The sequence below is a fragment of the Macaca mulatta genome, chromosome 4 (assembly GCF_049350105.2).
Source record: "Macaca mulatta isolate MMU2019108-1 chromosome 4, T2T-MMU8v2.0, whole genome shotgun sequence".
NCBI classification, from domain to species: domain Eukaryota; kingdom Metazoa; phylum Chordata; class Mammalia; order Primates; family Cercopithecidae; genus Macaca; species Macaca mulatta.
This window is the reverse complement of record NC_133409.1, coordinates 177,834,714-177,856,802: the sequence shown is the minus strand read 5'-3', so window position 1 is coordinate 177,856,802 and position 22,089 is coordinate 177,834,714. Positions and strand designations below refer to the sequence as shown.

At 39.6% G+C, this 22,089-nt stretch overlaps 1 protein-coding gene across 7 annotated transcripts in view; it reads left to right on the top strand.

The window, feature by feature from the left end:
* Window positions 1-22,089, top strand: part of FARS2 (phenylalanyl-tRNA synthetase 2, mitochondrial) — a 517,158-nt gene that overhangs the window by 74,683 nt on the left and 420,386 nt on the right. The window contains exon 1 of one of the 7 annotated variants that reach the window (XM_078000979.1): window positions 9,525-9,675. The exons of 5 other annotated variants lie outside the window; for them this stretch is intronic. The gene's annotated coding sequence lies outside the window, so the exon portion shown is untranslated. Of the gene's footprint in view, window positions 1-9,524; window positions 9,676-13,582; window positions 13,739-22,089 lie in introns of those variants that run through there. One more of the 7 variants, XM_078000981.1, reaches the window with a different exon arrangement.

Sequence of the window (22,089 nt, the reverse complement as noted above, 5' to 3'; positions counted from 1 at the left end):
CTATGTACCTCATGGTGGCAGATTTTGAGAAACTTCACCTTTTATCAAAAAAGGCTTTCAGTGTTTGAAAAGTTCCTTTTTGGTTTTGTTCAGTCTTTTTTTAGTTAGGAAAGAATGGCTGAACATTGCTTGGCTACTCCAGAGATGCACGACATAGCAGCTGCTTCTGGATCCCTCACCCCCTTGTAAGCTGGGAGCTCTGGTGGGTGCTTCTCAAATATACTTTTCCTGAGTCAAAGGGGAGAGGAACTGCTGACATTGTGGGAGCCAGAGCACCTGAAGCAAATCTATTTCCAGCTTGAATAGTGCAGGTAAGGAAATTGACAGAGCCACGCATCACTGATTTTGCTTCCTGGTGCTAAATGCACCTAGTGGGCATGCTAAGTACTGCCCCCTCCTGCCATCCAGTGGCAGCAGGGACTGGCATGGTTCCCAGTACTTTGCTGCCTGGGCTGCTTGCCTGTGCAGGGGCCAGTTTCAGCTTTGTGCAGCCTCCAAGCTTCAAGCACAAAGGATCACTCAGTCGCTGAAGAGCAGAAGCCACAAGCACCTCTAGTAGTTTATTGTAGGGCCCAGTAATCTTCCTACAGCTCAAGCGGCAGGCTCCTAAACAAGTATCCGGTAGAATTACTTGTACTCATTATCAAGCTAGCCATGAAAAAATGGTCTACTTGTTTATGAATATGCCTCAATTTATCCTTTTTGATGAAAATTTTAAATGATTTTTTTCTATTATTAAGTTTCATAAGGAAGCATGAAGGAGAAATTACCAAATATTTGCAGTACATATGATGGATAAATTGATAAGAAAACAATCAACACAGTAGTAGTAAAATGCCAAGGATAGGCTGTTAACAAAAAGTAAGTACCAAAGTTGAATAAAGAATTTTAAGTATCACTAATATTATAAATAAATATGAAAGCATACATTTTTAAGCATCAGATTGGCAGAGATGGAAAAAAACTCACAATATACCATGTTAGGAGGGAATTGGGAAAAGTGCCTTCTCATATATTGTTGATAGGGGCATTTACAGGGACAGTGTTTATGAGAATGTTTGGCAATGTGTGATAACAGTTTATGCACACTCAATTTCTGACATGGGAATTTCTTCTTAACTCATCCTAAGATAAGTGGACAAACCCCAAAGGAGAATGACCTAAGATGACTGAGTGCAGTGTTATTTATTTGTGCCATCAGTGGAGCCTGCTCTGCCTCCTGTTCTCTCTGATGTGTAACTCACTGGATTCAGAGCTTATGCGCAGCCCCAGGGCAAACCCAAGGTACCAGGCTAGTGACTGAAGGAACATTTCTTCTGTTCTGGATAGAACAATCACAGATTCTAGTGCAGGGGCCCTGACACTTGGTGAGCAGCATCCACTTTGTCTTTCCCTGAAGCAAATCATTAACATCCAGCACACGGCAGTTGTGTCAGCTCTGCAGACAGAGCCTGGCCCATGTGGCTGCTGTCCCCAGGGCTCAGTGTGCCTGCTCTGAGATCCACCAGCAGGTATTTAGCCAGGGCAGGTCTGGTCTCCCGCACTGACTGGCACCAGCCAGGATTAGAGTCTGACCTGGGCTCCCTCCTGTGTCACCTTCGTGAAAGCTTCAAGTTCCAGGAGCAGCAGCCTTCTCCCTCCACCCTCTTCAGGAACACCACTGGAGCCTGGTGGCCATTTGGGTGACCCGATGCACTCACAGCAGCAGGATTTGCTCTGTCGTCATGAATGGCATCTCCATGTGCCAGTGTCATCAGATGGTCAGAGTGGGGTGTGGGGAGCATGGGGCAGTTGTGCTGTGGATTTTTTTTTCTAGAGGCAATATTTGGAATTAGAAACCTATTTACATACTCTTAGCATTAATTTACATATAATCCTCTAATAACTTCAGATAGTCTTCTATTCAACTAATTAGTGCAGCTAACCAGTGTTGTAGCCCAACTCAGCATTAAGGGCATTAAACTTGTGAATTACTGAATAGATTTGTAAAACCGTAATCATGGTAATGGTAAATCAGCTTAGGCCGCTCACAAATGCAGCTGGCAATAGCTGTTCCTTAGCCATGATTCCTTACACTGGAGTGATATCTCAATTAACAAATTCCAGGGAAATTGTGCCTTCATAACTTTTGGCTGAATTAGCCTACACCCTAACAAAAAAGGAAGGAAAAGAAATTAACATTTATTATCTTTCATTTTATAGGCCTGTGCTAATGGTAACCGTTATTATTCTACTTTAATTCTATTATTTAATACAAAGTCTATATCATTTGTCAAATTGGTTTATGAAGAGTTGAAACATCCAGGAAAGGCTATACTATAGATTTTGTAGATTATGTGGAGCTTGCCTCATAAGAGTTAGGCTGTGTCCCCACCCAAATCTCATTTCGAATTGTAGCTCCCATAATCCCCATGTGTCATGGGAGGGACCTGGTGGGAGGTAATTGAATAATGAGGGCAGGTTTTTCCTTGCTGTTCGTGTGATGGTGAATATGTCTCATGAAATCTGATGGTTTTATAAAAGGAAAGTTTACCTGCACACACTTTCTTGCCTGCCACCATGTAAGATATACCTTTGCTCCTCCTTTACCTTCCGCCATGATTGTGAGGCCTCCCCAGCCGTGTGAGGCCATTAAACCTCTTTTTCTTTATAAATTACCCAGTCTTGGGTATGTCTTTATTAGTACTGTGAGAATAGACTAATACATTGCCCTTAGGGTTTACAGTGTACCACTGGAGCTGAGTTTATCTTTCCTTCCTTTTCTCCTTGCTTACCCTTTATCCTGGAGTGAGTTGTCTACCACCTGCCTCACTTGAGAGTAGATAGTACGGGAAAGGGGACAGCTCAGCTTGCTCTGCCCACTGACCCTGTGTTGACTTCCACTTGATGGATTCCACTGGATGTTGATACTGTCCTGCACATTATTGGAATGACATGCTGACTACTGGTGTGTACAGATGACTTTCAATACCCTTTGGGGAAATTTTACCCCTTCATAGGTTGTGCAGAGAGTAGGAAGACTGGTTGTCAAACAGTAAAAGAGTACCTGCAATTCATGTCATTCTTTGCATTCACCTTAAAATACTGATTTTAATAGATTTTTTATATCTAAATGTATATATACCTTTTGTTTTTGTTGCTGTTAAGTCGCTTATTCATTTAGAGCCTACATGTTAGCTTTGGTGTATTTTTAAGGAATTAGGAAAATAATTTTAGCCAGAAAATGCTCAGTCTCCCTCTTTGTTTACCCTTCCCCCCAAAGCACTATTGACCCTGTTGGTTGAGAATGTTGGTCTAGGAAATAATTTTATATTCTTTATAATTTTACGGTTATGTTCTCCCATGAGTTTTAAGCATGAATGGTACAATGATAGGGGGTTTTGTTTGTGTTTTATTTTTCACACCAAGACCGTGAAATAGGCTCTCCATTGGCAGTGTCATGTCATCAAAGATGAACAGCTCGAGATTCAGGAGACCTAGGTTCTGGCTGAGCTCTGTGCCCTTGAGCTCCCATATGATGGGGGGCAATCTCTGCCTCCATTTCCTAAACTGATCCCTCTAGTCCATCATGTCTCTGACATCCACTAAGGCTACATCTTTTCATTGGTGTTATTGTATGGTTTGAAGGATAACTGATGGCAGTGTATTTATGGTATCTTGGTGACTCCTACCTTATCCCTGTTGACTTTTAAGATTTTATGGCAAATTGAGTTAGGAATCTTTTCCTAGCAAGAATGCTTTATAAGTAAGAGGTCCTTAAAAATAAAAGAAAAAACCTAACATGTAGACTTTTTCTCTGCAGCCCCATGTTCCGGAACCTTCTGTTTTTAACCTGTTAATATTGGAGTAATTTCTTATTGCAGTTTGCCCAGTTTTGTGCCAAAGAGCTCGTCTTTCGTACTTCCTCAGACATGACCTTATAAATCTTCGCTGGAGATAAAGTGGGATTAGCAGGCCTGAGCAGTTCGAGGGAGGGAAGTGTCTTATCTCTATAACTTTCCAAAGTCATCCTTTTCTGTGTGGTGGGTAAGTTCTGTGGTATTAGAGTGCTGTGTTTCAGTGATAGTGTAGTCTGGTCGATTTCTAAAGTCTCTGTTTAATGTTGTTTCTATTAAAACAAAAAATGTGGCTACCAACCAACTTATAAACAAGCTCATTGGAGGCAATCCTTTTTTACTGTGAGGTAAACCATGTGATAAAATATTTTAAAGTTAACGTAGCTTATCAGTTTGTAAAACAAGTCATATGCTTTACCTTATTCAGTGTCTCCCGATGTCAGAGTGATGGTTCCAAATTATGAATTGTGATTGAGATCTGGAATGAATTCACCAGTGTTTTTCAATTGTCTTTTTGTTGCCCTGTCATAGTTGATATGCTTTCAACCTGTTTTTTGTTTGTTTGTTTGTTTTGTTTTTAATAAAACTTGTGACAACAAATGTATGAGTTAAAAAAAATTTTTTTTTATGTCAATCAATCATCCAAGTCTCTGGGCACCAACCGAGTGTTCTACAATTCAATTCAGACACTGTCTGGGGTTAGCCCAGACTGCACAGGTTAAAAACTGTCTCACAAGATTACCCACAGTAGAGGCTCCAGTTTCAAACCCCATGTTATCACTTGCAGTTTTGACCAACCGGCTATAAATTGGGGGTCCCCTTGATCATTCGCTAAAAAGTTTCCCAGAACTCAGGAAAGCACTGCACTTATATTAACAGTTTATTATAAAGAATACAACCCAGAAGGAGATACACAGGGTGAAGAGGTCTGGGTGTGATGCCTCCATGCCATCTCCCGGCACACCGTTCTCTCAGCACTTGGTTGTGTTCACCAGCCGGGATATTTTCTCAACTCTGTGGTTCAGGAGTTTGGATCGAGCTTTAATTACATAGACATGATAGATTACATCATTGGCTATTGGTCATTGCCTTAATCTCCAGCCCCTTTCCCCTTTCTGTTCGTGAGGCCCTCAGTTCTTGCTTTGATATTTCTGGAGACCTGTGTCCATCCGGAAGCTGTCTCATGGGCCACCAAGAGTGGCATTATGAGAACAAAATGTACTCCTAGCTTCCTAGAAATTCCGCGGGATTTAGGAGTTCTCAATCGGGAATGGGACAAACACCAAATTTTAGAACACAAGCTGCTCCTATTATTCCTATCAATCAAGATACTACAAAGATTTTAGGAGCCCCTTGGGAACCTGGGACAGTGAGCAAATATATAGATTTATTATTATATCAGAGTGTTGTGTAGTGTTGTCTTCTAAATCTTATCCATCCTCACTTTTTTCTTTTGTGATTTCCCTTTCTTTGAACATCTCTGAGACCTACTTCGCCATGTAGATGTTTGCTTTTTCAGTTTTACGTCCCAAAGTAGGTTTTAAGTCCCACGAGAGAGGAGATGTAGCTTATGCTGCTTCTGTGCTGGTGGCTCCATTCAGCTCAGTGTTATGTATCCCCAGAGGAAGCTGTGTTTCTTATGCTGGCTCCACGGGTACCCCAGGAACATCGAGGGTACTGTGTGGGGTGTTGCCTCCTATATGGTATAGGCTAGGAGAATAACTGTAGCGCATCGTCATGGAGTTTTAATCTCACTCAAAGCTTTGGAGGAAATTAAAATGAATACAGGAATATTATGGAGTAGCAAATGATTCACAAACAGGTGGCATCAATGAAATTTTATGTTCATTGACAGATACCTTTGGATTATGTGTGTTTCCCCAGACATGTATTTGTTCACCCTTCTCTAATGGGGTAGTTAAATTTGAGAAGTCAGAATATGTATGTATTTGAGTGTGTAGTTTGTAAATTCTACAGGAGTGAATGTTACTGTAGTAGACATTAATTCAGTAATTTTTGGCTGGGTGGAGTGGGTCATGCCTGTAATCCTAGCACTTTGGGAGGCGTAAGCAGGAGGGTTGCTTGAACTCAGGAGTTCTAGAGCAGCCTGGGCAACATGGTAAAACCCCGTCTCCAAAAAAGTCCCAAAAATTAGCCGGGTGTGGTGGTATGGTCTGTAGTCACAGCTACTTGGGGAGCTGAAGCTTGAGAATTGTTTGGGCCCAGGAGGTCGAGGGTGCAGTGAATCGAGATCACATCTGGGTGACAGAGTAAAACTCTTTCAAAAAAAAAAATTGGTTGATGGTCTTATTCTACGTATATATTTTTTGAGTCTTATTTCTACAATGTTTTCAGTATTTTACTTAGATGGGCTTTAACAGAATGAATTTTCTCTTTTGTTTTGCTTGGCTGTCTTAATCATGGCCTTCTTCATGTTAATGTTACCTCATTCAAAGAGTTTTTGCCTGACTAATGAGTTGTAGTTTTAAAGTGCTATGTATTTAGATACTCATAATGAGAGATTAACCAGAGCCACGGATCACATCTCTGGGAGCGTTCACATGTCCCATGTCCAGCCTGCCAAACTATACCCCTTAGGATTCCCTGGCCACAGGGAAGAGCTTGAATAACAGTGTTCTGGTGGCTGGGATTTTCTCCTGTCTGATCACATAAGTTAATTTACCTGGTGTCTTGTTCACATTTGTCTCTAGTTCCCCTGGTGCTATTATTGCCAATAGTGAAATAACAAAGGTTTGATATGAAGATGGACATGTGTAAGGGAGAGCTGGGGATTAGCCAGCCCAGTTTTACCTCAGCTGGTATCGTTACTGGGTCAGAGTGGGGTTGAGTCTGAAAGGCAGAGCGAGGTCAACATTGACAGAATTGAACTAAAAACAATGTGTGGGAAATAATTCAGCATTATCAAAGTGAATTTCAGAGAGCATTAGCTGCTTCTTGGGGCCTGGGGTCACACCTCTATAGTGACTGGTCTTAGAGAGAGGGCTTTAGCCCTGAACCTACTGCCCTACTCTGAACCTATTACCCAACATTGCTGAGGTACTTTATGATCTCCAAGAGAACTTGAATGAGGATATGTGCATGGTTTAGTGAATTGGCTCCAATTTCCTGAGCCCTAATGTGCCATGGCACAGCTGCTGTAGTAGTCACTGTAAATACATTATTTCATTGAGTTTTCACAGAAAGTCAATGAAGTAGATATTCCTGATCCCCTTTAGTTTCAGACAGGAAACGAAATCCCTGAGAGGTCACATGATTTGCCCAGGCCTCAGGTTAAATTTGGGAAGTACCAGCGCTGAGATTCAGGCTAAGGACTGTGTAACTTTAGAGACATGCTGTCATCTTGCTCCAGTGATAGACACTGAGCACCCAGTGTGCAGCAAGCAGTGGGTCGTGTGCTGGAAATGTAAAGAAGAATGAAGCCACCCACTTTGCAGGGGCATAGCACATCATCTTCAGCAGAATGCTAAGGAGGTTCCAAAATGACTTAATTGAAAGCACTGCATAAATGCATGACATTAGGCTGGCAATAGTTTCCTGCCAATATATGAAGTGCTAAGAATCAATAGAAAGAAGTATATGGTTATAAAAAAGAAATGAGCAGAGCCATAGAAAGGCTAATGGAAAGCATGGAATGTTAAGAAACTAGCAGATTTATTTATGTGAAGTTGGGAAGATGCTACTCTAGCAGTTTTTGGCTGATTTTGATGATTGATATTATACCTAAAGTAGCTGAGTTACTCCGATTAACATCACTTGTTTTATTTAAAACCATGCTAACTCAGAGAACCTTACTTTTAATACACCTGAAGGTATTTACCTATTTATGTTGGATGTAAGATGTTACAGAGTCAGAGGAAACAAATAAAACAAGGGCAATATTAGGTGGTTTCAACACCAATCGTCTGTATATTGCATATGATATTGTGCCCAAGGGGTTAGTGATGATGGTGCAGGGCACGTAGGGCAAATGCTTTCATGGGCGGGTGATGAGAATCAAGACAAGGATGAACCGCATTAAAAAGGTAATGGCTCAGTATTAAGTCATAGAGAAGAGTGGATACTGAACATTGGTTTTTATTGAGCAAAATAAGTTATTCTTAGTTGACCCAGCTCTTAGGTTTATAGACCAAATCAAGAATGTTATACTAATATTGATTTTCTTATATGATCTTTTGAATTTAATCCATAATACTTTTTCTTGGCATTGGTAACCTCTAAAGTGTACCATTCTGCTTTCTGAATCGCCTTGACATTTTTCATCACCAAATACTTTTTTACTGTTTTAATGGAGTTACGGCAATGAAATTAGAAAACTAAAAGATTTTGGGAACAGTCAATAATTAAGCAATACTGTTTATTTTGTCTTACTTGAAATAGATGGACAGGGAGGAGAAGGAGACTTGTGTCTCTCATGGCCCTCTAGCTTCATACCTATCCCATTTCATCTGCGTAGCCTTGATGACCATTTTGCAGATAAGGACATTGTGATTTTTTAAGAGGTTGAATGAATTTGCTAGTTACGACGCAGTCAGAATTTGAGCCCAGGACTGTTTCTTTCAAAACCCCTTTCTTTTGCTGGAGTGTGCTGCTTCTTGCAGTTTGAAATGACTGAACTGTAATGACCAGCTAGATTATGAAACACGAAGTGGGAAAGTTGTGGTTATTTTCTGACTTACTTATTTTGAGCAATGCTATCATATTAAGTAGATATTTTATACAGTTTAGACATGTCTGAGGAACCTCTTACCTTGCTGGGCAATGAGGATGTATTCACCTTCAGCAGAGGCAAGTGTCTTTCTGAACTGGTGGTGGCTGAGTATAGTTGAGTTTCCTGCACTTTAAAAACTGTACTCTGGCCACTGTTTTGATTCTCTTGTTTGACTGGCCTGTTTGTATTTTGAGCAGTCCCTAGCCAGGTGTTAGACCTATAGCTTACCATATAATTCTCTATTGACTTGAGCTCTGCCGTTGTGCACTTTGTACGTACATCATCTACCATCTACTGCATCATCCCTGTTTGCTTTGGGCTCCCCCAGTATGATTCATCATTAAATATCCAGTTGGAACCTCAGCCTCTTCCAGGAATGTCTCCTCTGGCATCCTCTACATTTGCTGTTCTTTCTCCTAAGCCTCCAAGGGACTTGATGCCTGTCCTCTTGTTAATCACATGCTCTTTTAGAAATGTATTTATGTTTCCCTATGAATATGGTGGCCCTCTGGCTTCATACATTTTAAAATGTTTGTGGCCAGGGATGATGATTTAAACAACAGTATTTTGGAAAGTAGGACATTTTTTTAAAGTCCTTTCACATTATCACTTAGTGTACAGTAACTATTGTAGTAAAACTACTTGGCAGTATAGCAGTAAAATAGTTTAATCACAGTGGTACAAAGGGTGCGGGGAGTATGGCACTTGTACGTTGTTGATGGGAGTCCTAACTGGTGCACTCCCTCTTAGGAGATCCATTTGGCCCTATCTGTTAAAATATAAAACACACAAACCATTTGACTAGCAAGTCAGCTTCAGAAATTTATTCTAAAAATGCTAGCATGTGTATGAAAAGATACAAGTATTTCCATTATAGAGTTACTGATTTTAGCAAAATATTGGAAACAAATGTTTATCAGTAAGGAAACAGCTAAGTAAACATGGGCTTTTATATGACAGAATACTTGGCACCATTGAAAAGAATGAGGTAGATCGCTATGCACTACTGTACTGCTGTGAGAAGTCACCAGTATTAATTCTTATCGGACAAGAAGAGGTGTGGAGCAGTTTGCTCGTGTTTGTTTGAGAATCAAGTCTGGCGGAAGATGGGTATGTATACTTATACATACAAGATGATGTAAAGTGTGAAATATTTAATAGTTTTGGGGCTTTAGTTACCAAATTATGATTTTATTCTCCTCTGAAATATTTCCCCATTTGTTTTTAACATAAAATGATAAATCGCTTAATATCAGGAAAACAATCCAAAAATATTATCTCTCCAGGAATAAAAATATTATTCTGTGAAAATGTGTAGTCTTGGCCTATGAGCCATGTTTATCTTAGGGCAGTGTGGAACAGCTGCTTCCCAGCTCCATATGTAGGCAAGCCCTGTTTTGAGAAGCAAAGCTTTCTATTTATAAATTAAGGTTGGGATCTGATACTGCTTTTTGATGGTTTCTGTGATAGTTTGGTGATTTAAATTGATGAAACTGAATATGGCTTCTAAGGCATGTCACCATCTCTTGACATTTGACCTGCAAGAGCATTAGTTCCTTGACACGCGTATGACCGTACTCTAGAAAGGTGTTGTCTGAATTCCTACTTCCAAATCAGTCTCCTCACTTCAGGATTTTCATTGCTTTAAGTGACTCTTGTATTTGCAAAGCCCATATCCATTTCAGTTCTGCTCCCATCTGATCCTTTGTGATCTGTTTAACAGCCCTGGCCTGAAAGAGGAACAAACAGAGAGGGGAAATGAGAATAAGAAATGAGTAAGTGTCAGGGAGGGACCCAGAGTTAACTGTACAGGTGCTTTATGTTGATGTTTCTTCTTCAGTGTTGAAAGCTTACTATATGGATGAACGTTTTTTCATCTTTGTATTTTGCACTTACATATTGATTTTTTTTTTTTTTTTACCAAAATTGAAATGCAGAATTGATTTGATTAATTAGACTTGTCATTCAGATAGAAACTGTTCCAAGCTCTTTTTTTTTGGAACAGATCTTCTTAGGTGAATATTAACATGTTATTGAACAATTAGCAATTAGTTGTAATGTAAATCAGTTTTCTGTAATACTTTATCACTGCTGTTTGGTGAAATCAAGTTTTATTGGATGATTCAGTGTGTAAGAGTGGCATAAATGAGTTTTTCACTATTATTGGAGATTTAAGTTTTTGGAGAAATTATGTGACTAGTAATCAAAAGGTATAAAACATTTAGCCAAGTGGAAAGTGAAAAATTGTTAACATTTGATATGTAAACATAGGCCTCATTTTAATTTAGTCATATTGTCAAGTAGCAGGACAGTATGTGTAGTAGATAGTGATACTTGTGTTTTTAATTCCATTCTTTTTGTACTTCTGAGTTATTTTGCTTTGTTTAGAGGAGAAGAGAGAGGAATAGATTTTATTGTCAAGCCTGTGTTGAATCTGAGGTGCCTCCCCATTTGCCCACTGTCTTTCTGGTGCACACTCAGAGGAGCAGTGGACCTGTTTCTTCAGCACAGAGCTCTCTTAAGACTTAATAGGAAAATTTGCAGAGGTATAAATGTAGTGGAACTGTTAATTCTCACCTTTTTTTTTCCTATTGTGTTTTAGTTTTGTTTTTCAGATACTAAAAGTATCTGACAGATAAACAGACTGAAAGGTAAGCTTGGTTTTTGGTAAAAACACTCAGAAAGGAGAAAATAAAAAACACCTTAGTTCTAAATATAACACTTCAGGGTTATAAAATAAGACAGCCTTTTTTTCTGGAAGAACAGAGACGTGGCAATCTGATGGATTTTAAAAGTCTCGGTGACTTTATTTTATACCCATGTAACTAGAAGCTATGAGTCTTTTCAAAGTGTTTCTAAAACCAAAGACTTTTCTTTACATATGTGGATCTCATGAACCTATGGTCAGATAACCTATTTTCAAAAGTTCAGATTTTTTAAAATTTATTTTTATTTGTATTTTTTAAATTTTAAAAATTGTGGGTACATATTAGGTGTGTATATTTATGGGGTACATGAGATATTTTGACACAGGCACGCAGTGTGAAATAATCACATCATGGAGAACGGGGCATCCATCCCTCAAACATTTATCCTTGAGTTACAAACAATTCAGTTACACCCTTTATTTTAAAACGTACGGTTGTTACTGACTGTATTCACCTGATTGTGCTATCAAATAGTAGGTCTTCTTCATTCTTTCTATTTTTTCAGATTAGTTTTGAAAGAAAATATCTGCATGTGTTTCCTCATTCACTGCAGATATTTCCCACAATTGCTTTTTCAGCCTTGCAAGTTTTTGATGTTTGTAAACATCAGAAGTTTTCAATTTTCATGTGATCAAATGTGTGTATCTTTCATTTGGTTTTGTATACTTCTTTTAAATTTCTTTTGTAAAATAGTCATTCCTCACACAAAATCAGTTAAAGAATTACCAGTATTTTTTGTTTGTTTCTCTTTTTAAACAGGTAATAAAACCCTGTACATTCTATTTTGGCATGTGACAGGAAGTAAATATCACTTTTTTTTTTTTTACCCAAATAGTTTTTCAGCACTGTTTTGTATGTAATTTATTCCTTCTACATTGGTTTATGAGATTTTATGTGTGTGTGTGTGTGTGTATGTGTATAAATATATATATAGAGAGAGAGACTGAGAGAGAACTAATATATCAGAGTTTGTTTGCTGTGTCAAGTCTTATGTTAGTTTTCATTATTGTTGCTCTATTTTTTTAAATAATAGATAATAATAAAATTTAAGGAATTAAAAAAAAAATTCCTGGGTCCTGTCAATTGTTTAATCTTTCCAACGAACTTGGGAATCATTTTCACAAGTCGCTCCCCTTGTTTTCCTCTTTCTTCTGCAGACCTTTTCACTGTGAATTCCAGGACAATAATTTGGGTAGAGCGGCATTGTATACTATTCAATCTTCATATACAAGGAGTATCTCCCTTTTAAATTCCAAATTTCTTTCATGGTTTCTTATAAAGTTTTGTGACTTGTTTCACATAGGCCTCTTTATATATTTGTTACTGTAAAGGATGTTTTTCATTATATCTTTATTTACTGTTGGTAATTGCTGGGATTTAAGCTGTTGATTTTTCAAAATTGTACATTAATTCCCTTCACCACGCTTTTATTTGTTCTAATAGTTCATGAGTTGATTCACTTGAGCATTCTGGATGTTCCATTGTGTTGTGGCCAAAAACGTATCTCAGTTTCTTCCTTCTAGTAGTCACATTCCATTAGTGCCCATCTAATTAATGTTCTTACATTGGCTGAAGTCCTATACATTTTAGAAATGATGGACTGTAAATTGCCTATTCACTGTTTGGAGTGATTTTGTAACTAATTCATCCAGAGACCACAGATTACTGTGAAGAAAGGCTTCTGGGAAAGCATCAAGTTCATGTGGTAATGACCAATGACATCTTTTCATATTTTTGGTAGAACAATTAGAATTTTAGGGAAAATCTATTAAAATAGTAGCTTTGAAAACTTAAGGCAGATTTTAAAATACCTTTTTCTGTTTCTGGTGATATTGAAACTTGGTGATATTGAGAGATATAGAAACTTGGTGATACTGAGTTTCTATTTCTGGTGATAAAGAAACTTGGTGATATTGAGACAGAGACACTTAGAATAAAAAAAAAATGAGTTCACTGATTCAAAAGTAAAACCCAACTTTTATGGATGATTGTTTTAATAGACCTATAGATTATATGGAATAAAATAGTTCGGATTTTTTCACGAGGTTCAGGTAGAGTTATCTTTTAAAAAAATTATTCATGTGACTTTCCTACTAACTTGCTCTCACGATGTGCTGTTTTTAATTTCCTGAATTGTGTACTGTGCTTTTGTTTTTACCGAAGCTGAAACCATCTATCTGTTTGCTCTCTGGGTGTGTTTTCGTCTCCCTTTCTGTACTTTTTCTTGGATGCAGACTTTTTGTCTTTCTTTTCTCCTCAGCAATCTTTTGCATAGTCTTTCAAATGCCCCACAGTCCTGAGTAGAATTCATATGGAACATGGCCTTGTCCAGGTCGTCCTGACCGCAGTGACTTTCCTCATGCTCTTTCCTCTGCTCTAAAATGCTCTCCCTTTTCCCTGCCCACCCAACCCACCTGCACAGAAGAAGTGTTTACCTCTTTGATAGAGCGCTCTGATTATCTCAGGTATGAGTTCTTGGATTTGCAGGGCACTTCTTGGCATTCTCTATGGCATTTAATACTCTGTAGCTTGCATTCTGTGTATTTGAGACATGTTTAGAGTTTGACACAGTGTTTTCATGGCTATATCACCTTCTCTGTGAATCTTCAGTGCTTAGCATCACCCTTGTTTGTTGAATAAGTGAGCGAAGGGCTGCTGTACTTTGGTGCTCAGTGCCTTGGAACATGCAGTTTTCTTGTGATTTTTCTATACAGTCCCCAGATTTATTAGCCTTCCCTCAATATACTGTTATTTTCAATAATATATTAATGACTGTCAAGATACGTACAGGTATATGCTTTTTGTTTTTATTGGGTGTCATATGTGGCTATTGGTAAAAATGAGTTGAAACTAAAGTTTACATTTTTATATGGATTTTTCATTTCAAACATTTAAAAAAATTAAAAACACACCAAAAGGATCAGAAAAAATGCAAGATGACAAAAATACAACTGTGACCAAAGCCAGGACTTTGTGTCCAGTGGCATGGCTAGCCTACTCTGTCAGTATTTTATGTCCTCTAATGAAAAATACTGTGCTAGTGCCAATGTGTAATGTTTTAGACACTGTCATGTAACTGGGAAAGTTCTGTCTCAGTAACAAACAATTTTGCCTAGCAAATATTCCTAATTGGCTCAAAGATAACTATATTTTAAAATCATGTTTAATATCAGTGATAATGTCAAAAATGAAATCCGGGCAAGTTAGCAAATTTTTTGTTTATTGTGCATACCAAAAATTCACAAACCAGAAGACCTCTTTTTTTTTTTTTTTTTTTTTGGAGACAGGGTCTCACCTTTTCAGCCAGGTTGGAGTGCAGTGGTAGAAACACAACTTATTGCAGCCTTGACCTCCTGGGCTCAAGTGATCCTCCCGCCTCAGCTAGCAGTAGCTGGGACACAGGTACATGCCACCTTGCCTGGCTAATTTTTATATTTTTATATTTTTTGTAGAGATGATGTCTCGCTGTGTTGCCCAAGCTGGTCTCAAACTCCCGAGCACAAGCCATCCACCCAACTCGACCTTCCACAGTGGTAGGATTACAGGCATGAGCCATGGCACCTAGCCAAACCAGGAGTCTTGACTCACAGAAGCTTGGCTCACAGCAACTTATAAAGCATAAATGAAGAAGTACATTAATCTCTGTTGCTATTATTATAATCTTCCATTCCTTTCAGGGCAAGCAGAGCTGTAAAAGCTTATTTGCTTGTAGATGGTTGGTTCCCTTTTATCATGCTGACAAGGACAGAGAACTTAAGTTTCGTTTATGGCCGGAGCCAGCATTTTAGAGAAGTCAGGATAGCTTACCTTTCTCTTACGTGGCTATGGGTGGTTGGCCTAAGGATATGCCCACACTGTGGCCTCCATTTGATTTTTCTTTAACAATAACAATATTAATAACAACCAAATACTGACTGAGTTCTTGTTAGGTGCCTTTCACATCTACTTATCACAGTGACCCAGAACTGATGTTGAGTCTGCTTTGCTATGCGTTTGCTATGCAATGATGAGGCCATACTTTGTGATAAGGTAGCAACCAGTCACCTGTAACATGTTTTTCCACATGGCCTTGCTCTGTCCAATACCCTACATGTCCAGGAAGCAGGCTTTGTTACATGACTTGGAGCATCGGCATGTGTTCAGAAGGATGCGTGCGTATACCCTGGAAATAGCTCAAGTTTATTGATTATTTATTAGGTCAAGTAGAAAATTCTATCTAAAGTCTACTCTTGGTGAAAGATTAATCCTACTGTGTTTTCCTTCCTAAGGTCTCAGAATACTTTTATAAGAATAATCACCTTTTTTCTCTGATCTTAGTGTAAGTACATGAGCCCATAAAGTTTTTCCTTAAAAATCAATCAGAATTTTCTGTTCTTTTTTTTAAATAATCATTTTTAGCCTACATTTTCTTAATATTAGGAATGGTTAGAGCACCAACAGTGCCATAGGTGATAAAAAATAAATGCAAAGATGTAAGTAGGTCTCAGGAAATGGCTACATTAAGGTCTCCCCTTCTTTCAGTAGGAACTCTGGGAGCTCCCTGTTGTTTCTGGTCAAGGCTAAGCCATCTTCTGCCCTCCTGCCTGGGTGCTGCTGTGGTTGTCAATGAATTGGCTGTTGTGGGGAGGAGGAGCCATCTGCCTGGGGGCTTGGCAGGGAACAGAAGACACAAAATGGATGAGGAAATATTTTTATTGACTCAGTTTCATATGCACACGTTTTTTTACTTTCCTTTGCCTGCTCTGTGGCCATGGGGAGAGATTTTTTTTTTTTTTCCCCCTGTGAGAGCAGTTGTTTTGAGAAAACTGTGAGAAGCTTTTCCTGGGAGACAGTGGGTGGGGTTTGACAGCTGCCCCTTCAGTCATCAGTGTACCAGCTGCTCTTGACCTGCCTACACTGCAAAACATCAGTAGGTCCCTAATCATCTATATATTTGTGATACTTTTGTATGGTTCTGATTTTCCACTCTTATTTCTGTTTCCCTACTTGGGACTCTGTTTTTATTTTTTATCATAACTTTATTATTTTATTATATTTTATTTATTTATTTTTTGAGACAGAGTCTTGCTCTGTCGCCCAGGCTGGAGTGCAGTGGTGTGATCTCGGCTCACTACAACCTCCATCTCCCAGGTTCAAGCGATTCTCCTGCCTCAGCCTCCCGAGTGGCTGGGATTAAAGGATCCCACCATCAAACCCGGCTACTTTTTGTATTTTTAGTAGAGATGGGGTTCCACCATGTTGGCCAGGCTGGTCTTGAACTCTTGACCTCAGGCGATCCACCCGCCTTGGCCTCCCAAAGTGCTAGGATTAAAGGTGTGAGTCACTGCATCTGGCTAATTTTTTATCGTAACTATATATTCTGCTGTAAGCTGATTTTAATTATTCGATTTAAGAGGAAGGTTAAAAAAAAAAACAAAAAAAACCAATTCCAGTTCTTACCTGGGCTGACAAAAATGAGATAGGTAAAATAAGCCGGTTCAAATTACATTGAAAGTAAGAAAACTCAGTTTCTTTGTAAGGATCTGAAGAGCCCAAGTAGAATCACATGATCATATTTTAAAGCATCTTAAAGATCATAAAGATTAATTTGGTCATCTTGTAGAAGAGGGAACTGAGACCTAGAAAGCAACTTAAAGCTTATAATGCTAGCTCTTTATGTGTTCTCCACAACTTGACAATGTGACTTTCATGCAATCAGCACTTTCAAATATTAAAAGATAGATATCCTCAAACTACCTTTTCTAGGCCTAATTGGGACTTCCATGCATCAGCGGATGAACAGTTCTACTACTTCGTTACAGTCAAGCACAATAGTCAACAGCTGTACTTTGCTAAGCAGTGTTTATTTGCATAACTATTTGAATACTGTGGTGCATTTATTTATATTAGTTCCTAAAAATGAACAGAAATGGTAAAATATAAGTGCTGATACTAACAGCCAGACAATTGACACAATTAAATGACTCATGGTCAACTAGACCAGTTATAGAATATAAGGTGAACTAGGCCAGTTACAGAATATAAGTTAATCCCAGCACTTTGGGAGGCTGAGGTGGGCGGATCACCTGAGGTTGGGAGTTCGAGACCAGCCTGACCAAAATGGAGAAACCCTGTCTGTATTAAAAATACCAAATTAGCCAGGCTTGATGGTGCATACCTGTAATCCCAGCTATTTGGGAGGCTGAGGCAGGAGAATTGCTTGAACCCGGGAGGCAGAGGTTGCGGTGAGCCGAGATCGCGCCATTGCCTTCCAGCCTGGGCAACAAGAGCGAAACTCCATCTGAAAAAAAAAAAAAAAAAAAAAAAATATAAGCTGATCCACTCAGTGCACAAAGGGGCGAAAATTAAACATATCCCAAATTCCAAGACTACAATGTCCAAGTGATAGGGGGAAGTGAGAGAGAATTGAGAAAAGATCACTAAAATATGAAATGAAAATTATTATCAGAATATTCTGGGAACTCAAATACTGGGAAAGAGTTCATGGGTCCATTCACTAGGTATCCAGCTTACTACAGACTCGTCATCAACAGAAGGTAGCTGGTGCCTTACAAGAAAACAGACAAGACCTCATTAAAATCTACATCACTCATTTCTGCCCTAATCTATATGAAATGACCATTGATATCTCCTTACAGTTAATAATGGTAGTAATAATTTATTTTACCGATTAGAGATGGTACTACTGCTGACAAAACTGTTGTTTATTACTGTAGACAAAACTGTACATTTCATTTATTTATCTATTTATTTATTTAGAGATGGAATTTCACTCTTGTTGCCCAGGCTGGAGTGCAAAGGTGCGATCTCGGCTCACTGCAACCTTTGCCTCCTGGGTTCAAGCGATTCTCCTGTCTCAGCCTCCCTACTAGTTGGGATTACAGGTGCACGCCACCACACCCAGCTAATTTTTGTATTTTTAGTAGAGATAGTGTTTCATCATATTGGTCAGGCTGGTCTCGAACTCCTGACCTCAAGTGTTCCGCCTGCTTTGGCCTCCAAAAGTACTGGGATCGCTGGCATGAGCCACTGCACCCAGCCTACATTTCAGTTATTCTTGATGTGTTTTAAAAGTGCGCATTCCTTAACAGTTGGATATAAAAATATACATTTTATAACTAGAAATTTTAGACATTTTTAGTTCTCTGGAACATGTAAACCCAGTGTTGAACTTCTGTACATTAAGTTTTTATCACCTTTTCCAGGAATGTATGGTGAATGAAAGTGGAGGAGGAGCTGGTATGACATGGGTCCTGTCTGGGGGTTCTCCTGTGGGAGGGAGGGGACCTTTGCCTTGGTAGCTGTCTACTGTACTAATATTCATGCCTCTCTGCCCGGGTCTGTGGTGTCAGTTTTACTACTTCAGAATTTCAGAAATGAAGTTTACCTCCCCAGTCCCTTTAAAAGATAAAAATAAACTAGCTCAAATTCTAGCCACAGCTGTAAGTGGTCCTTGTGTGTGGCAATGGCTAAGAATGGACACTGCCTGCTTCTCAGGTGTCCTCTGTCTTTGCTCTGAGCTGCGTGACAGCTGTGCCTTCCGTGCTTCTCTTCGGAGGCTTGTTTCTGGGTATGTGTTCACCTCAATGGATGCTTAGATTTTAGTTTACCAAACGACACAGAAGTCACTGCATTTGATGTGGTGACCAAAGAGCAAGTGGCCTCCAGGTCCAGTTTATCAAAGTCAGAAGCTGCGATTCAGGAAAGCCACTGCAGCTGTTTCCAGTAGAGAGTCTGGCTGAGGCAAGGACCTCATTCCCTGTGGGCGTATCTGCTTGCTAATACCATTGTTGCATGGGAATGGGTTCCTGGAGATGGAGGCGCACAGGCCCAGAGAGGAAGTGACAGGGATTTGTAACAGATCACACTGACCCGAAGGAAGGCCCTGACGTAGATATGTCCCCTTTTCCCATTCGGAGTAGTTGCTGCTGCTTGTCTTTGTGTCTTGGATAATCCATGTTGTCGTCTTCAGTATACTGTACCCCCCTAATCTGCTGGGCTGAAAGGTCAAGTGCAGGCAACTGAACCTTTACTGACCTTGAGTGGTTTAGGGAGGAGGCAGCGTGTTATGGAAGCCTCTCCTTGAAGTCTTTGTCTGTGTGAAAGGACACATTGCACCAACTGATAAAATCTGCTCCACTAACCAGAGGCAGTGAAGTGAGAGTGAGCTCGCTTGGCTGGGATAACTGACATTTATCTGTCAACCAAATTCAGTGGAAAAAAGAATGGGCATTGGAGTTAGATCTGGATTTCCGATGCTTGCCAGTCCCGCTTCTTCTCTATGTAACCACCGTGCTTCATTTTCTCTTTCTCTTTTTTTTTTTTTGAGAGGGGGTCTTGCTCTGTTACCCAGACTGGAGTGCAGTGGCATGATCTCAAGCTCGCTGCAACCTCCACCTCCCGGGTTCAAGCAGTTCTCCTGCCTCAACCACCCAATTAACTGGGAATACAGGTGCGTGACACCACACCTGACTAATTTTTTTTGTTTTTAGTAGAGACGGGGTTTTACCATGTTGGTCAGGCTGGTCTCAAACTCGTGACCTCAAGTGATCCACCCACCTTGGCCTCCCAAAGTGCTGGGATTACAGACGTGAGCCACCATGCCTGACCAATGTGTTCCCTTTCTATAATGTAATATTGATCTTTAGTTATGATGATGACTAGATGAGACAATGTATGTGAAGTGCCTGGTTGGTGAATAAAGAAATAATAATAATAATAATAATAAAACACCATTATGATTATTTTTATTATGCGTCTGTTCTTCCACCAGATGTTTTGCTGGAGGTGTTAGTAAGAAGGTAACCAGCTTTTAGAGATATTCCTCATTGATCTGCTACAGAGGTGAAAAACCTTAAAGGCAAGCTGCTATTTTTGATTTTGAAAAATCTCAGAAAGACCCAGGACCGCACAGATTGTAAACCTGGTCGTTAGGCAGAATGTATTTGGCAGGAGTGTCACTTCACCCCCAGGTACGTTAAATTGAGAGCAGCGTCTTGATTACAGCAAAAGTTCAGTTCTAGTCTCCTTTACGTAGCAGTTTACCCACAGCTTCTCAGGCACGCATGTGTGAAATGAGGTCCACGTGCTCTCTGCAGAATACAACAGAGATGAGTGGTAAGAGATTCAGAGAGCAGAGTAATTTCAGGTTACTGTTTGAATTTTGTGTTTGAGAATAGCTCACAATTAAATGCTGGGAAGTGGCACAGGAAAGTGGCTTGAACTTTAAGAATGTTCCCTTTCCTCCGTTCTCCCATTTTACCCTGAGATTTTCCATTTGTGTTAATTATCTCCACAGCTCCTATTAGGTTATACAGTAGAATCTGAATTTCAAATAAATGTCAAAATCAGAAAATAGGCCTATAATCTTTCACAGGCAGTTATGAAGAGAATGGACTTTGTTTCTGAAGCATTTTGTCCTGTGAAGCACAGACCTTATTTTTCAAATGCCTTGTCACCTGAAACCGTGAGCAAGTCTCATTAAAAGACTCTTGAGGAGTCCTGGGGATGGTGGCAGGATATGGCGGTGTGGAAGAGCAGGCCTGGATCAGCAGTGCTCATGGACCGGGGCGTCCTGCCACCTCACCCTGACTACCAGGGAGATGCAGTCACCCAGAAGTCTCTTCCCTCGCAGGACCAAGCTTTCTCATCCATAAGGTCAAGATATTAAACCAGCTGATCCTTAAGGTTCTTTCCTGAGTTCCATGTCTTTGGGCATACATATGAAAAACCACTCTGCATATCAACCATTCTTGAAGAATACATGAGTACATTTTTATTCACTGATGCCCATAGTACTTGGGTGGATAAAATTCATCATCACCTCCAGCAGTGATTTTCTGTGTATTTGGGTTTCACTGCATCATTGGAGTCATGAAAATTATTTTATATGAAGGGCCAGTTTGTAAAATAAATAAAGTAGAATTGCTGTGGTTTCATCAGGGACTGAACCCTAAGTTCCTGTTTCACTTTCACTCCCTGAGCATCCGCTGAGATATCCATAGAGCCCCAGGATTTGAAAATTAGACATTCAGGGTTAGATCCATGCTCCTGAGTGTACTATTGTATTCTTGATCCAATCCTGTGCCTACTTTTCCCACCAACATTTTATTATGAAAATTTTCAAGCATACAGGAAAAGTTGAAAAAATTTTACAGTTAAACTTCATATAGCCACCACCTCGATTCTACAATTTACATATTACTGTACTTGCTTTATAGTCACATATTCATCTGTGTATCCCTGTATCCTCCACCAATTCTTTTTTTTTTATGACAGGTTTCAAATATGTTGCGAATTCCCCTTAGATGTAGATAACGATAACTAATTAGCTGGAGTTCAACATTTATATATAATTCTTTTTTAGAGTAAAATTTCCATACAGTGAACTTCACAGACCTTGGTTATACCATTCAGTAGGTTCTTTTTTTTTGAGATGGAGCCTCGTTTTGTCACCCAGGCTGGAAAACAGTGATAGGATCTTGGCACACTGAAACCTCTGTCTTCCAGGTTCCAGTGATTCTCCTGGCTCAGCCTCCCGAGTAACTGGGATTACAGGCGCCCACCACCACACCTGGCTAAGTTTTGTGTTTTTAGTAGAGATGAGGTTTTGCCATGTTGACCCAGCTGGTCTTGAACTCCTGACCTCAGGTGATCCTCCCACCTTGGCACCCCAAAATGTGGGGATTACAGGTGTGAGCCAGCACATTAAGTTCTGAGAAAAGTATGTATCTTTGCAATTTAAACTTTCTGTCAAGATACTAATCATCCCTTTTACCCCAAGAAGTCCTCTCATGCCCCTTTCTGGTCAGTCTTC